At 52.4% G+C, this 16,250-nt stretch overlaps 1 protein-coding gene across 18 annotated transcripts in view; it reads left to right on the forward strand.

Annotated features, from left to right (window-relative positions):
- CDK12 (cyclin dependent kinase 12) overlaps window positions 1–2,261 on the forward strand; it is a 77,453-nt gene extending 75,192 nt beyond the window's left edge. For all 18 annotated transcript variants that reach the window (XR_006793239.2, XR_006793241.2, XR_010408572.1 and 15 more), the window contains one exon: window positions 2,123–2,261. The gene's annotated coding sequence lies outside the window, so the exon portion shown is untranslated. The remainder of the gene's footprint in view (window positions 1–2,122) is intronic.
- Window positions 2,262–16,250: the final 13,989 nt, after the last annotated feature.

A 16,250-nucleotide genomic window follows, 5' to 3' on the forward strand; every position in this document is an offset into this window, starting at 1 on the left:
GAAGAACTTCCAAACAGGGAAGAGGGGGAGAAAAGACTGGAGTAAGTAGGGAAGCTGTGGAATCATACTCTCTTAAATATACACGGAGGGAAAAACAAAAAGTATTTAGAGCTTGGAATGTGGGGAGGGGATGTCCGCAGGGATTCCCAAGGGTCCACTCAGGACCTGGAGTGGATGCTAACAGAACAACTAACTGGGTTGGCATTTTTCTGTCCCCACCCTCTGCCTTGCCCCCTTTTCTTGCCCACTTCCAGTCTAGAGCCCTCTCATATTTTTGCATGTGAGAGGCCCATCCCTCTGGGGATGTCCAGTTTCCTAGTGTCTGGAAGTTGGTTTCCAAGGGTGGGGGCTGTATGGATGTATGTCCACCAGGCCTGGGTATCTCCCAAAGTTTGTCAGTCACAGGGAAGAAATTCTCCTGAGTTATCTACTAGAGAACCCCAACCTGACCCAGCAGTGGGGGCTGTACAGTATCACCAAAAATGAGGAGAAAGGAAGGCGTAGGGATAGCCTAGTGGCTGCATGTCAGAATACCTGGGTTAGGGCCCCCTCTCCCTACTCTCCTGTGATCCAGGTTATTCATTTAATCTCTTAAACCCCTTGGTGGGGCACCTGGGTGGCTCAGTTGGTTAAGCATCCGACTCCTAATTTCAGCTCAGACCATGATCTCAGGGTCATGAGATTGGCCCACCTTGAGCTCCACACTGGGCATGGAGCCTGCTTAAGATTCTCCCTCTCCCTCTATCCCCCCACCCCCCATCCCACTCACACGCACGCATATTCTCTCTCTAAAAGGATAAAAATAAAATAAACCCCTTGTTGCTTTGTCTATAGATCAAGAAGAATAATGTTTACCTCCCTAGACTTTAGCAGGATCAATTAAAGTGATATGTGAAAGGAAATACTCTGAAAACTGCCAATTTAAATAAATACTATTTTAAGGTCTGGAAAAGGTCCGACTGCTGGAAGGGGGGCGTATCATGAATCCAGCCCAGGCCTTGGCTTAAGAACACCAATAGTTTGTTGGCCAGAGGGGTGTGATTCTTTGCCCTGTGGTCAGTCAGGTGGGGAGCTATAAATCAAAATAAAAAACAGAGGGCTCTTTAGGGAAAGTAGCAAAGAGCATCCCTGTCATCTTCCCCACCTCCAGTCCCAGATTCTGAACTCCAGTTCTCCCAGCCTACACCCCACCCTGACCCTCCCAGTCAGCACCTTCACTGTCATCATGCTAGATCACAGACTGTACAATTTCACCCTCCATACCCCCCTTTTCGGCACCTCCTCCAACCCGAGCCTTCTGTGGGAGACAGATGGGGTGTCTGCGATAGAAAAGGCTCTGGGCTCTACGCCGCCTTGGGTGGGCAGCCCCCCTTCCCATCTCCCCACTACTCCCGCTCCCTACCTAAGACACTCAGATTCACCCTGGGCAGCTTTGGGAGCTGCTGAGGATTCCGACGCTCTTGCCTTCTCAGACTCAGCCCAGAAGCAGAGCCAGAATGACATCTTTCTCTGAGACCTAGACCCTAGCCCCTCTTCATGGAAAACCAATGCAAAGGAGGAAGTAGGTTAGGGAACAGTAGGACTCCACATGAAGGGACTAGTGTGGAGAGGCAGGGAGGGGGCGCCCAGAGTCCTTCACTGAGGACTGGATGGCTGGGGTTTGGGGCCTAAATTGAGGGAGGAGGCTGAGACTAGGCAGCTCCTTTGTTCCAGAAATCTGGGGTCCCTGGAGGGAGGCTCAGCTTGGGGAGGGGGGGTAGGGAGCTAACATTACAGAGCACCAACTGTGAGCCAGGCACAATGCCAGAGTCTTCCATACCTGTACTCACAACTAGCAGGTGAGGAGTCAGGGTGAATAGGTGTCTCATGAGCTCTCAGCATCTCTCGGCACAGTTGACCAACTTCTCCTTTGATTCTATGATTTCACTGCCAATTCTCCTACCACTCTGGCTGCCCTTTCTCTGTCTCCTTTGCAAGCTCATCTTCAACTCCTTGGACTCAGCCAAGTCCCCCGATTGTACACTTTCACGGTACTATATATTCTTCTTTCAGAGCACTTAGCACAGTGATTTCACACTTATTTGTGCAGCCATTTGAATAATAATCCTATTTCCCCCACCAGATGGAAAGTTCCACGAGGACAGTGACCACGTCTGTCTGTATTCACCAGTGTGCTCCTGGTGCCCAGCACCGTGCCTAGCATAAAGCAGCTGTTTGGTAAATATTTGTTGAATGAATGAATAAATGACAAAAGGACATCACTCTGGCCTAAACTCAGTTTCTTAGCCACTTCCTCACCCCCAGAGCGGACCTACCCGATATGTGGACCAGAGAACAGGGTGCCTGGGAGGTCAGGCCACCTCATTCTCCTTGGAGAAAAAAACAAAAATATCAGGACAGGAGTAAACCAAGTTCCAGGATATGGGCCCCCTGCCTTACCAGCGCCTGGACCTGTCTATATGCTCTCCAGCTTCTCCAGGGGTGGAGAGAATTCAAAGTCCCAATAACTTCTCTCCATTTGGGGCCTGAAATCACTTGTGAGCTGGAGGAGAGGAGTTCCATCGGAAAAGACTGTTCTGCAGAAAACCCCTCTTTTCTGCCTTAGCTGCCTTAGCTGAGACTGCCGAGACCATCTGTTGCCACTCCTCTGTTTGCCTCTGTCCTCTTCCCCTGGACTTCAGGGAAGGAGATCGTTCGACCAAATGGGAGGGATAGACGGTGAGAGCACAATCCGCTTGTTCCTTGAAGCGTCTGGGGCAATGTTGATGAGCCTCAGCCAGGTGATTGGAGCCGAGGACCGCTGGAGCCAGCTTTGGGGCTGTACTTTGGGGCTGTACTCTCTAGACCCTGGGGAGCAGGGAGTGGACAAAATGACCTCTGGGGGGTGCCCAGTGTTCAGCCCAGGGGCTTTATCTGACCTCCTTGCTGACCTCAAACAAAATACCCAAATCTGTAGGAAGTTAATGTTAGGCCAGGGGTGTCAGCCCCTTGCTCTCCCTGGCCATTTCCCATTCTAGCCAACTGCCCATCCCAGAGCCATCTCTCCCGCCCAGCTCGGCATCAGTACCTGGTCCTCACAGTGTCTTCTTACCCAGTCCCCTTGTCCTGACAGTGCCCCTGAGCATCCAGGTACTTGGGGTCATGGATCTGGAAGCTACTCTAGGCAGTGTTGCCCTCTCTGACCCCACCTGTTCTTTGGGCCCCTAATGAAGTAGGACAACTCAGGCTCTGGGCCAAGTCCCTATGTCCTCATCAAAGGCAACATCTGTCTCCTCGAAGAAGATAAGCCTGGAGGGAGGGAGGTGAGACAGGCACAGGGGAGAAATCCCAATCCTGCCTGGGCCCTCACCCCAGATTCCACTGCAGGCACAGATTGAGGGTGAGGGGGGCAAGACAGCCACAGAGGCCTACCCTCATGCATGCCCCCACACAAGTCTTCATGCCTCTGAGCCCCCAAATACGAGGGCCCCTCCTGGGCTCACCCGGCTACCTGGGCCGCTGCTGCTGCCAAGCCGGCCTTCTTTTATTCATGCGTTGTTCTATTGCTGGCAAATGCTGCTGCTTGCCGCTGTTGGAGGCATTCCTGCCAAATCCATCCCAACATCTTGGCCTGGCATCAGGGCGGCATGCTAATGTGGAAATTTAAAGAGCCGCTCAGCTTTAAATCGGAATTTTAAATGAGCAGCAGTGCTCCAGAGGGACCCAGGCAAAATCGAGCAGTGTCTGATCCACCCTTCCTACTCCCACTCCTGTAGCATCACCCTACCTCCGCTCGCCTCTCCCCTTGACTTGGACAGTAGATGAGGGAGAGGCATGGGACACACTAAGGGATGAGGGAGTTACCAGGGCAGAGGAATTGATGCAAGATGGCCATCTAAGCCAATAAGGAGCTGGGATCCCTCAACTCAGGACCAAGAAGGAATCCACCAGTTGCTCTTATGGGCAAATGGAGGCAGGGACCTTCAACACAAGGGAGCAGGGCTGGGGATATTGAAACTGGCATTCCTACCCCACTTCCCATTTTGCCAGGAAACAAGAAGAGAAGACCCAGAGCAGGGAAGAGGGAAGGTGGGATTCCATAAAGACCCTCACACGCAGTATACACTTGCACACGCCGGGATATGTGCACACAGCTGTGCATGCAGGTCGGGGTGCTTGCTGAGGCCCCCTGGAGCACGTGTACACACGCCTCACGTATCACCCAGGCATGGAGAAGAATGATTCACATATGCAGGGCAGTCTTCCCACATCCAGACCTCTGTCCTAACCAGGTTGGTTTCTGCAAGTTGTTAGCCTGAGCTGTGCCCCAGCTTTTTCCATGAATCCTAATGCACCAATGTTCCCCAGCTCCTGGCAGCTACCTTGAGTCAGCCACGGTGATGACAGAGCCCCACAGCCACTCTGCCAGGAGAGGGGTTGGGGATACCTGTGCTCATCCTATGCACCTGTCCTGGCTACAGAGTGGTGCCTTCTCTGCTGGCCATCAGATGACAGGCTCAGACATCTCACTTGGGAGAGGTGCTGGGCATAGACTTGATTTTAGAGGGAAGAGGAGGCTAATGGGAGGTGAGAGAGGCAGAATCTGTGCCTCTCTGTGACCCACTTTCCTCCTTACCTGTTTCCAGGAGACAGGCGGCCCCTTAATATCAGAAAACATTTGTTGAGTGCCTACCTTCAAGGAGACGCTGTTTAGTTTAATCACAATTTTCTGAGCTGGGTTGATGACAGCCGCAAGAATCTGGATGTGCTATCCCCATTGGAGGGTCCACAGTAACACTCACGGTAACCTCAGCCTTATCCACGTTAGACTGCCAGGCCAAGGGATGCTTCCTGACCTTCCCCAGGAATCCCCCTCCCTCAAAGAAGCCAGCTCCTTCACAGACCGGTGTGGCTGCTAGCCAAGAGGCTTGGGGGCAGGCCTGGGGCGTGCAGCTGGCACCTGCCCACCAGATCCCCAAGGAGGACCCTCCTCCCCCACTTCATAGCCCCATTCAGATGGCCCTTGGGCTACAGGGAGACAGGACTCACCGTTCCCCACTCCCAGAGAAAACCTCAAGCTGGAACACCCACCCACCTCCCTTTCCACTATAACCTGCTCCAAGATCCTCTACCCAGACTAGATATACCAGAGACCCACCAGGTTCTTTTTCAAGGCAGGATCAAACAATACAGTAGGAGTTGTGCGGGGGCTGGGTAAGAGGCCTTGAGGGGTGAGGCTTGGGCTGGAATTATGGGAGAAATTGCTGTGGTCAGGAGATGGATGAGGAAGGCCTGGGGCATCTGGGTGGCTCAGTCAGTTGAGCATCTGACTTTTTTTTTTTTTTAAGATTTTTTATTTATTTATTTGAGAGAGAGAATGAGATAGAGAGAGCATGAGAGGGGGGAGGGTCAGAGGGAGAAGCAGACTCCCCGCTGAGCAGGGAGCCCGACGCGGGACTCGATCCCGGGACTCCAGGATCATGACCTGAGCCGAAGGCAGTTGCTTAACCAACTGAGCCACCCAGGCGTCCGAGCATCTGACTCTTGATCTCAGCTCAGGTCTTGATCTCAGGGTCGTGAGTTCAAGCTCCCCACTGGGCTCCATGCTAGGCATGAAACCTACTTAAAAAAGAGAGAGAGAGATGGATGAGGAAGAAGAACTCAATGAGAGTGACAGGACAGGGGGACATGAAGGGAGGAGACTAAGTGAATCTGCCTCTCTCATCTAATTAGCAACATGCAAATTATATGCAAACCACCCCCTCTTTGTTTAGAGATCACTGGGTTTTTGGATGTGGGCTACAGAGGAACCACCAGGCAGCATCTCTGAGACCCTCAGACATGGGACACCCAGGCTCAAGAGAGAGGCCAGAGCACAGCCATCTTGTTGTACCTTATTCCCTGGATGGACTCATTCTCTATGGGCCTCAATTTCCCCATGTGTGAAATGGGAGGACTGGACTGGATGGTCCTAAGGCCTCTGACCAGTACTGACAGTCTTGGGTTCTCTGATTTGGGGCCCAGTGCCTCATGAGTTGAAGGTGTTGATTCCATTCTGGGATGGAAGCTATTTGGCCCTCTTGCCCCTGCCACTTACCTCAGCAGTTTTGCCACGCCATGCCCCACATGCCCATGCCCCTGCCATCCCAAATGTGGGCAGTTGCCTGAAGGCAGTGTTATCTCCCACTCCTTTTCCCACACTCTTTCCTCTGCTTGGAATGGCCTTCCTGCTTTAGCCCCTCACCTGGCTAACTCCTTCTCCAACTCTAACAGCCTTACCTACCTCCCTCTGACACCTTCTGGGCATCCCTGTGCACTGTTCACTTCTCTCATTTCCCATTAGACTGTGAACTCCTAGAGGGAAGGTACTGAGTTTTGTTCAAGACAGAATCTCCAGTGTAAATGTATTAGTTTTCCAAGGCTGCTGTAACAAATCACCACAACCTTGGTTGCTTAAAAAAACCCAGAAATTTATTCTCTTCAGTTCTGGAAGCCAGTAGTTCAACATCAGTTTCACTGGGTCAAAATCAAGGCGTCAGCAGGACTGCACTCTGGAGGCCCTAAGGGAGAATCTGTTCTTTCAGCTTCTAGTGGCTGTTGGCAATTTTTTTTTTTTTTTTTACTTGTGACTGCATCACTCCAATTTCTGCCTCTGTCTTCACATCACCTTCTACTCTTCTCTGTGTGTATAATCTCCCTTGCCCTCACTCTTAATAAGGACACTTGTGGTGGCATTTAGAGCCCACCCAGATGATCCAGGATAATCTTTGCATCTCAAGATTCTTAATCACACCTACAAAGATCTTTTTTTTTCCCAGATAAGGTAACACTCACAGGTTCCAGGGATTAGGAGGTGGACATATCTTTGGGAGCCATTATCAGACTATCGAGATAAACAAAGACATCTTTAAAATTACCATTTGTTAAACATCTACCATGCACTAGACACCATACATACATTTTTCTCAATCTTGCAATAGCCCTGAAAAGTCGACTTTTTAAAAAGACTTATTTAGGGCGCCTGGGTGGCTCAGACGGTTGAGTGTCTGCCTTCGGCTCAGGTCATGATCTCAGGGTCCTGGGATCGAGTCCCGCATCGGGCTCCCTGCTCCTTGGGAGCCTGCTTCTCCCTCTGCCTTTCTCTCTCGCTCTGTCTCTCATGAATTAAAAAAAAAAAAAAATACTTATTTATTCATTTATTCATTTATTTATTTATTTTAGAGAGAGCGAGCCAGTGGGGAAGGGGCAGAGGGAGAGAATATCCAAGCAGACTCCCACTGAGTACAGAACCTGAAGCAGGGCTCAATCTCACAACCCATGAGATCAGGACCTGAGCCAAAACCAGGAGTCAGATGCTTAACCGACTGAGCCACGCCCTGAAATGTAGGTATTAATGCCTCTATTCTACAGATGAGGAAACTGAATGAGGCTCAGGGAGACTGAATCATTTGCCTAAGCTCACATAGCTGATAAGTGACAGAGCCAGGATTTGAAACCAGATGAGTCTAGCTATAAAGCCAGCATGATTTTTGCCTTCCCAATGGTCTCTGAGCCTACCCCAGGCCCTGGTACAAATTTCTCACCTGAATCAATGTGCAGAAAGAGAAAGATGGACAAGAGAAGGGAAGATGAAGCCCAGTCTTCCTCATGATATTGACTTAGGCTTTCTTTTGCCAAAGCCCCTTCCCACCCCTTAATCCTCCCTGTCACTCCTGACCCCTTGTTTCAAAAGCCTGGGATCTCCCCCAGGGTGCACCCCCTGCCAACTACCGCTGCCCAGAAGGGTGGCACAGTGCCTGAACTTCAGACAGGAGACATTAAATTGCAGAACCAGAGGGGCCTCTGAGGTCACCTCTTCTAGCTGTCTCTGCTCACATATAGGTCTGCCTGTGAGGACAGGGCAGACAGGGTCGGGCTAGTGGGCAGCAGAAGGGACAAGGAGCCATCTCTTCCTTCAGCTACGCTTTCTCCCCACTTCCTACATGATTTGTATTGGGAAGTCCTCACTCAGGTCTAACCTTCCAAATATCATGCTGTAATGAAAGCTGGCCAGAGTCAGAAGTCCTAGATTGTCCAAAACATAAAATCGGATTTTGGATAAGTCCCTTTACCTCTCTGAGCCTCTGATTCTTCATCTTTAGAACAGGACTGAGGGGACCCCTCGGTGGCTGTCAGTTAAGCGTCTGCCTTTGGCTCAGGTCATGATCCCAGGGTCCTGGGAGCGAGCCCCCATGTGGAGCTCCCTGCTCTCGGGGAGCCTGCTTCTCCCTCTCCACCCAGCTCAGTGCTCTTGCTATCTCTCTCTCCCTCCCTCCCTCTCTCAAATAAATAAATACATAAACAAAATCTTTTAAAAAATAAAATGGGATTGAGAATGATGGGTAACGGCAATAATACCCATCTCACAGGGCTGTTGGGGGGATAATAGCACAGTCCAGGCCTAGACTAAAGCAGGTGCCGCAGGATTATTTTGTAACAGCCCCTCGGCCCTCCAGCCGAAGCCCCTTCATCCTGGGTAATACAGGGTTTTGCTCACCTCAGCCAGTCTGGTCTGCCTTGCGCGCTAGACTGTGAACTCCTCTTGGCAGGACTTTATTCATTTTTTTATCACAGCCCGTTCTCCTCCCCAGTGTCTAGCCCGTGCTTGGGCACGTAGGCTCAATCCACATTTGATAAATGAAGAAGTGAGGGTATGAGTTGGACCCCCAAGTCCCGAGAGGCACAGGGCCTGCTCCCACCACTGACCCTCTGGGCACGACCCTTCCCCCGCCCCCACTCCACCCCAGGTCCAGGAGGCGGCGGCGGCGGCGGCGGCGAGGAAAGGAGGTGCTGCAGCTTTAAGATTCCTCTCGGGCGTCCCGGTTGCCAAGGCGCGGTTGCCAAGGACCTGCGCCGCGCTGCGTCCGGCCTCCGCGCGTCGGCCCCGGGTTTCCTCCGCCGCAGCCGCCGCCGCCGCTGCCGCAAACGCCGCTGCTGCCGCCGCCGCCGGGCCGCGCCCGGCTCCTCCGAACCGTCTGGCGGACTTGGCATCGGCCCCGGCTCCTCAGTGCCCCCGCGGTGCGTGGCAGGCTGCGGCTTCATTATCCTGATTGATTCCTCCTGCTCCCCGACACCGTGGGGGGCCCCGGCCAGGGAAGGGGGAGCCGAGGCGGCATCTGCGGGCCCCTTCACCGGCCCTCGCCTCCAGCCGCTCCTCGGGCTGCCGGCCCCTCGGTGCCCTGCTGCGGCCAGGCCAAGGAGGGAGGGCCGGGCCAGCCTTTGCCCCCCCTGGGGGGCGGGGAGCCCCGAGGAGGAGTGGAGCTGTGTCCGGCTGGGTTCGGTGCAGTGGCCCAAGGCGCCCGCCCTGGGCCATGAACGCTGCGGGTCTCAGGGTCTGCCCTCAGCAAAGGTTTTGCGCCTTCTCCAAAAGGGTATGGAGGGTTTGGGGTGGGGAGGGAATACAGTGATGGACTGAGAACTTGAGGAGAATAAGCCTTGGCAAAATGGGAAAGGTGACATCTTCGAGGAGCACTGATCATGTGGGCCAAGCCCGGGTGACTCCTGTCTTACCCCATGCCTCCCTGGGCGCCTTAAACCCAGTTCTCAGGGGAAGCAGGGACAAGGTCTGCCCAAACAGCGCAGGACACGGCAAGGATCTGAGCTCAAAGGAAGGCCAGGCGCCTCTGTGCGTTAGAGAACCTGTGCCCAAATCTAGCAGCGGGTGGTCTGGCCACAAATTTGTGGCCCCCTAAAAAACCAAGTGTTGAGGTGAGGCCTCAGTGGAAAGAATATCTGGGGGCCAGGCCTGAGATTGGAGGATCTTCCTAGTTCTGCCACTTGGTTTGTGACTTGGGCAGTAACTACCTTTTTTCACCTTGGTTTATTAATCTGTAAAATGGGGTTAAGACCTCCCTGACAGTTATCGATGGCCAAATGGGATAATATGTTGATAGCAGGGCCCTAAGTTCTCTGGCAAGGAGTAGAAAGGGAAATGGGGGCTGGCTTCCATCCCTGCTGCTGTATTGGATGAATCCCTCCTCTCTCCTTGAAGGAGGTAAGTCTCCTCCATATGCTTAAATCTCTTCTTAACTGGAAGATGACCAGAACCTCCCAATCAGATCTGCTTCCTTGTCAGGGTAGAAGGGCAAAACTGCTCTCCACTTCATTGGCATGGCATGGATTTAATTTCTAAATTCACATCAGGCTCTCCACCACCCCTATCCCTCTCTGGGTGGGGCCTCTCTTCCTACAAGACCCGACAGTCTCCCTCTAGTGCCTCAGTGTTGTTCTGTCCAAGGGCCAGACCTGGGAAATTTCTTCTGCGGGCTTGGCCCTTTTGGCTAACTCCAGTTTTTAGCTCCCCTTTAGCCCTGGTGAAGAGGGAGCTGGTGGAGAATTTGAAGCCAATTTTTTTCCATAGCTGTGGCAGTCGTATTTGTGAACATGATCTGGACCATTCTGGCTACTCTGGGTCTGCTTCCTTATCTGTAAGTTCATTAATTTATTCTTCCAGCCCATATTTCCTGGGTGACCACACTGGGGCAGCATGGTGCACCCAGAAGGTCAAAGTGTGGGAATAACACAGAGTGAGTGGGAAGAACACTGAAGCTGCTGATCTTCTGAGGGGAAAACAGACACCCATATCAGTCTCTCCAATATAAGGGTATTTGCTTCAGGAGGACCTCCACAATTCTAGAACTTTCCCCCTCCTTCCTGAGCAGAGCAGACCCTTGCCTTGGACTCTTCAGCAGGAGGCTCATTGCTTTCCTAGGGAGAAAGACGGATCCTGAAATTTGAGTCTGGAGCTTTTGTTTATTCTGTTTTGTTGGAATTATTTATTTTTGTAACAATCATGCATTACTTTTATATTCAAGATAAAAAACACAAAAACATTGCCAGTTTGGGGGAAAAGATGTCAGGGAGGATTGTTGTTTGTTTTTTTTTCCCTCTGGTGACCAGAGGCAGGTCAGCACACGTATCTAGGCATGCCAGGCTGCCCGGGGCCCTTGATCGATGTGGCCCTGGGAGAGGCTGCCTCAGTCTACCCACTGGCCTGGCTGCTCACCCACTCCTGGCTGGCCTGCTCCATCCTCAGCGTCGATAAGCCTGGGCTCCGCTTCCTATTAATACAGACCACGTGGCACCCTTGCTGTGGCGTCTCTAGGCAGAAACAGGAGCCACAGCCGCCTAGTGGCTGCCAGCGGGGCTGGCAGGAAGGGGCATCTCCACCAGGCGTCTCCTGGGAAACAGCAAGCTCCCCAGAGAAGGGACATTTGGAAATAAAATTGCTGCCGCTGTGTGTTTGTATGTGTGCTGGGGCGGGAGAGGGAGTTAAGAAACCTCACCAGCCCCCTCTGCTTTTCTCTCTTCAGGGAAAGCCTCTGCCAGCAGTTCTCCGGACTCCTTCCCCCAACTCCACCCTCTCCCAGAAACCCTGTAGGCTCTGCTGGGAGCAGACAAGAGGCCTAGAAATGTCCCTTCAGAGTCATGATGTGGGTGGGGAAGAGCACTGGACTGAGAGCCAGAGGCCCACGCCCTCGGCTGCCCTGCCTCGCCCTGTGGTCCTGGTCCATCAGACCCCTTCCTGAGTCCCGCTTTCCTCTGTAAAATGAGGGGACTGCACGAGATTGCCCCATTAGTCTTAGTCTTCACATTGGGGCTCCTCCACAAGGCCCAAGAATACAGTTGGGGCATTCTACGCCATTCCTTCTGGTACTTGGAGCAGATACCTGAGAGTAGTTAATGATTCCTTGTGTGACCTTGACTGGTCCCTTAAACCGTCCGGTCCCTGCACCTGCACATTCACTCATTCAGGTATTTCCAGGCGCTTATTGAGAATGTGGAGAAGATAGAGGCAGCCTGATTGACGTGAAAGAGGCCCTCAGCCCCTCCGTGCTGTCCTGTGCCACAGGCCAGCTACATGGCCCATTCCTTCCATGAGGACCCCCTTCACATGGTGCTGGAGGGCCCTGGAAACTTCTCTTCCCGTCGTGCCCAAAGCCAACCAGAGGGGGAAGCCGTGGTGCCTCCAGGGGAATAGAAATAGGGGTGATATCCCTGCCCCCTCCCCTCTCTCAAACCTCCCTGGTTCTGTTTGCCCTCTCTTGCTCTTGAGGGACAAGCCCCCACTCCCAACCCAATCCACCCCTCCCTGGTAAAATATGGGATGACCAAAGTGGAGACAGGCACCCTTTGGAAACCACATGCAGAGGTCAGAGATGGCTGAGTAAAAGCCAGCGGCTCTCTCCCAGCATTGCCCTTACTCCTGGCCTCACCTCCTAGAGCTCCCCTTTCTCCAGAGACCCAGGGAGGGTGGGAGGTGCGGAGAGAGCTCTCCAAGCCTGAGACAACCCCCCACAACTTTAGGAGGAGACAGAGGAGCTCCAGGAAGGAAGAGGGCTGGGAGCCCTGCAGGGACCCAGGGGGCCTAGGCCTCCCTTGGTGTCCTCTTAGGAGAAGACATTGGCCCTCACAGATCTGGCCTTGTGGCTTCTCAGCCCAGGTCTGCTTGGGGGCCAGGCAGTTGGAGACAGAGAAGAAGGGGGGCTGTGAAAGGAGGTCAGGAAGTAGAAGTAGTAGGGAGGAGGAGTGTTGATCTGGATTCTGACCAGCACCTTTATTGGGCACCTACTGTGTGCCAGGCGATAGGCTCTGTTCCAGCTTTCCCTGGGTTATCTCCTCCAGTCCTCACTTGAGCCCTATGTCAGTGTTATCGTCCTGCTGTGACAGAGAAGGAAACTGAGACTCAGAGGCGTTATGTAACTTGCCCAAGGTCACACAGCTTGTCAGGAGTGGAGCCAGGATCCCAGCCCAGGTCTGTCAGCCTCCAGTGGGTTCTCTCTGCTGCCAGAAAGTCCTCCTCCTGGAAAGCAGGTCTGGGGTTGGGGTTTTCAGTCAGAGCTCATCAGGATCCCCAGAGGTAAATCTATTGTCATCTGCCCTCCTCCTCCTCACCCATCTGCCAAGCAAGTCGCAGGTGAGCCCCCCGCCACGGCCCCTGCCCCAGCCCCAGGTGCTAGCTCAGCTTTGCCTGGCTCCCGGCCTCTCTCTGGTGCCCCCAAGGTGGCTCTGAGGTCACCCCACACCCCAATGCCTTTCATTCTGCATTTCCAGATCTCAGAATACATAGGAAAACGCAGGAAGAGAGAGGAGGTCACTTGAAGGTTGGAAGCAGAGGCTCTGGTCTTGGGCAAAGGATTGGGGGGCCTAGTTATCTCCTTTGATTCAAATGAACCCTTTCCCTAACTCCCACCCCTCACCCCCAGAGACAGCCAGAGCTTTGCTTAGTTAATGAAATACAAAAGAAGGAATCAGAGGGTGGGGGTGGTCGAGAGCACTGGAAAGCAAGAGAGAGAGGAAAAGTTGGGTCTCTTCCAAAGAGTTAATGTTCCACAGTATGATCGATTAGGTGTCAGATGTAATTTCAAACCAATACAAGATGAATGGCATAATTTCCCCTCTCTCATTTTAGACAGAATTAAGAATCCATTAGCTAACACAAATTTTTGGCAAGTTTAATAGGAGCTCAAATCTACATTCAGAGGAAACGCTCCCCAAAGCCTGTTTCAAGCTTTTACTCCTCAGGCCCCTGGCCTCCAGTGTCCTCCCGACCCTCACAAGCCCTCTGTCGTCTGTCCCCACATGCAGCCCCCTCTCCCTTCCCCTAGCCTTCCCACATGCCCCTCCCTGGCCCAGCCTGAGATTAACTGGCCTGACCCCTCTCACAAAGGCCGGGCCTGCCCACCATTGTCTTCCAGGGGCGAAGCGGGGGGGGGGGGGGGGGGGGGGGTTGGGGGGGGTGGGGGGGGTGGCTGGCAGTAGGCCCAGGAAAGGAGAGAGGTTGCTGAATTGGCCCCAGGCTGCAGACAAACCCTAGGGAGAAGGGTGAACTGGGGCTTTGGGACCATTTGCGTCTCAGCTACTCCCCACTTTCACCCCCAGGAAAGTTCTTGTTTTTGCCCTAGACAAAGCATTACCCAGTTCCTGAGGGGAGACGCAAACCCCATTCTGCCTTTTACATTTACATGTATTAGTGTATAGGGTCAATCTGAGAGATTAGAAGAACAGGTACCATCCCATTCTACAGATGGGAAAACTGAGGCTGGGGGAGGTGATTAGAGTCAGCTGGGCCCAAGGGTAAAACCTGGCTCTGCTACTTGCTTGCTTACTAGGGCCTTTAGGCATTTCCTCTGGGCCTCGATTTCCTCATCTGTAAAATGGGAGGAACCTTGGTCCCCAGTGCAGAGTATTATCCTGAAGGACAAATGAGAAAGCCAAGTATCCACTCTGCACGAGCTTCATGAATCAGCTCCAGCCCCTCCCCTCCAATCTCACAGCCTGATCTGGAAGACCAACCTGTAGACTGAGGTCTGTCCTGGAAAGCAAAAGAGGCTAGAATCATAATTATAATAATATAATAGTAATTATGACAGCTTCCAATTACTGGGCACTTATTCTGTGCTGAGAGTGGGAACCAAGTCTTTTTACATAGTAACTCATTAGACATTTATCAGTATCATCACCTCACTTTCCAGGTCAGGAAACTGAGGCACAGATAAGTGAAGTAATGAGTGAAGTGTTAGGAAGTGGCAGAGCTAGAATTCCAACTCAGGCAGCCTGGTCCTAAGGCCTGTGGCTCTCTACCCAGTGCTAAGCGGAGGTAAAGGTCTGGGGTTGTGGAGGACCAGGATGTGATCCCAGACCCTGGGACTGGAAAGGCTTCACAGAGGCTTGACTTAGGTCTTAACAGATGAATAGGAGTCTACCAGGTGGGCAAGGAGAGAAAGAATGTTCTAGGCAGTGAGAACAGCATGTGCCAAGGCACCGAAAGAAGTCTCAGCATGGGGATGGTGAGTGACGCACTGTGCCAACCAAAACATGGGGTTCATGTGGAGGATGGCAGGAAACAGGTTGGATGGGCAGGCCAGGTGCTTCATTCTGACAATCCTGCTCTGAAAAATGGGGATTCTAACTTCTACAGCTAACCTTGCATGTCATGCTCAGGAGTTATGAGTTTTTCATGTTGTTATAATAATAGAGCTAGCATCTTCCATGTGCCAAATGCTTTATATCAATTGCTTTGTTTCTTCATTATAGTAACCACACAAAGCAAGCACTGTTACCGTGTTTTTCAGATGAGTAAACTGAGGCCCAGGGATACTAAGTAACTGCAGAGCCTCAGAGACATGGCTAGAAAGTGAGAGAAGTGACCATCCAACCCAGGTCTGACCCCAAAACCCAAACTCTTAAATCACTCTGGTTGCTGTGTCCTGGTAGGCAGTGGGGAACTGGGGAGAGATTTTGGCAGGGAGTGATGGGTTGGACTGAGTTTCAGGAAAAGAAAAGTTTCAATTGGAGCAGAGTGTGATTGGAGGCTCCATCTGGAACTTTCCTCTGGACCAGAGCAATGGAGAATCCTGGGGGGAAAAGCCCTCCCTCATCCATGGGGATGGAAGAGAGGGCCTCCTGGAGCCTAAGTAGTAATAATCATAACAATACCAATTCTTCAGTGTCCACCCTGTGCCTGGAGCTTCCCACAGGCACCTCCAACTCATACAATGCTGAAGGGCAGACACCTTTAGCCCCATTTTACAGATGAGAAAGCCAAGAATCAGAGAGGTTGACACACAGTTGTGGTCTGGCAGAGTTGGTACTGGCCCACAGCCCTGGCCTTCCTCGCACCTCACTTCCAGAAGGTGGTTGGGCTACACATCAGACACCAGTTCTTCCCTCTTGACGTGGCTTAATATTCCCTGAGGGACCTATGGAGCTGTCTCTGCGTTTGGACCCCAGCGAGTGGCTTTGAGGTAAGGGAGGTGGAAAGGGGATGAGGAAGAGCGGAGGAGAAGAGAAGTTGGAGAGGGATGAGCTCTGGAACTCTGAGGGGAGAGTCATCAGTCATTTTTACCTGTCACTGACCACTCAGGAAGATGTCCAGGTCATGGTTAGAGGAAGATGAATGCATTCAGTTATCTTAGCCCTTAAGTGGAGAAGAGGCTTCATACCTTTGCCTCATTTTCTAACTTTTGGGAAGTCCTTCCTGTTATCTAACTCCCATCCCTCCTAATGAACCCACAGACAATCCCAGTAGTCAGTTCCAAGGAAGAGCCCCTGCCCATGCACCCCACTATGAGGATATATCTGGTCACCTTCCTCATGGGGTAAGGAGTCAAGGGGTGGGGGAATATTGTGCCTCCTTAGCTTTAGGTCACTGCATACCCAGAGGTGGGGTGGGGGGCTATGTTCCCAAGTTATCCCACTGAAGGAAGGAAATATCCCCCTCAGCAGAGAGG

The sequence above is a fragment of the Mirounga angustirostris genome, unplaced genomic scaffold (assembly GCF_029215605.1).
Source record: "Mirounga angustirostris isolate CCGP_5_RB_7025 unplaced genomic scaffold, mMirAng1.0.hap1 SCAF_17, whole genome shotgun sequence".
NCBI lineage: Eukaryota > Metazoa > Chordata > Mammalia > Carnivora > Phocidae > Mirounga > Mirounga angustirostris.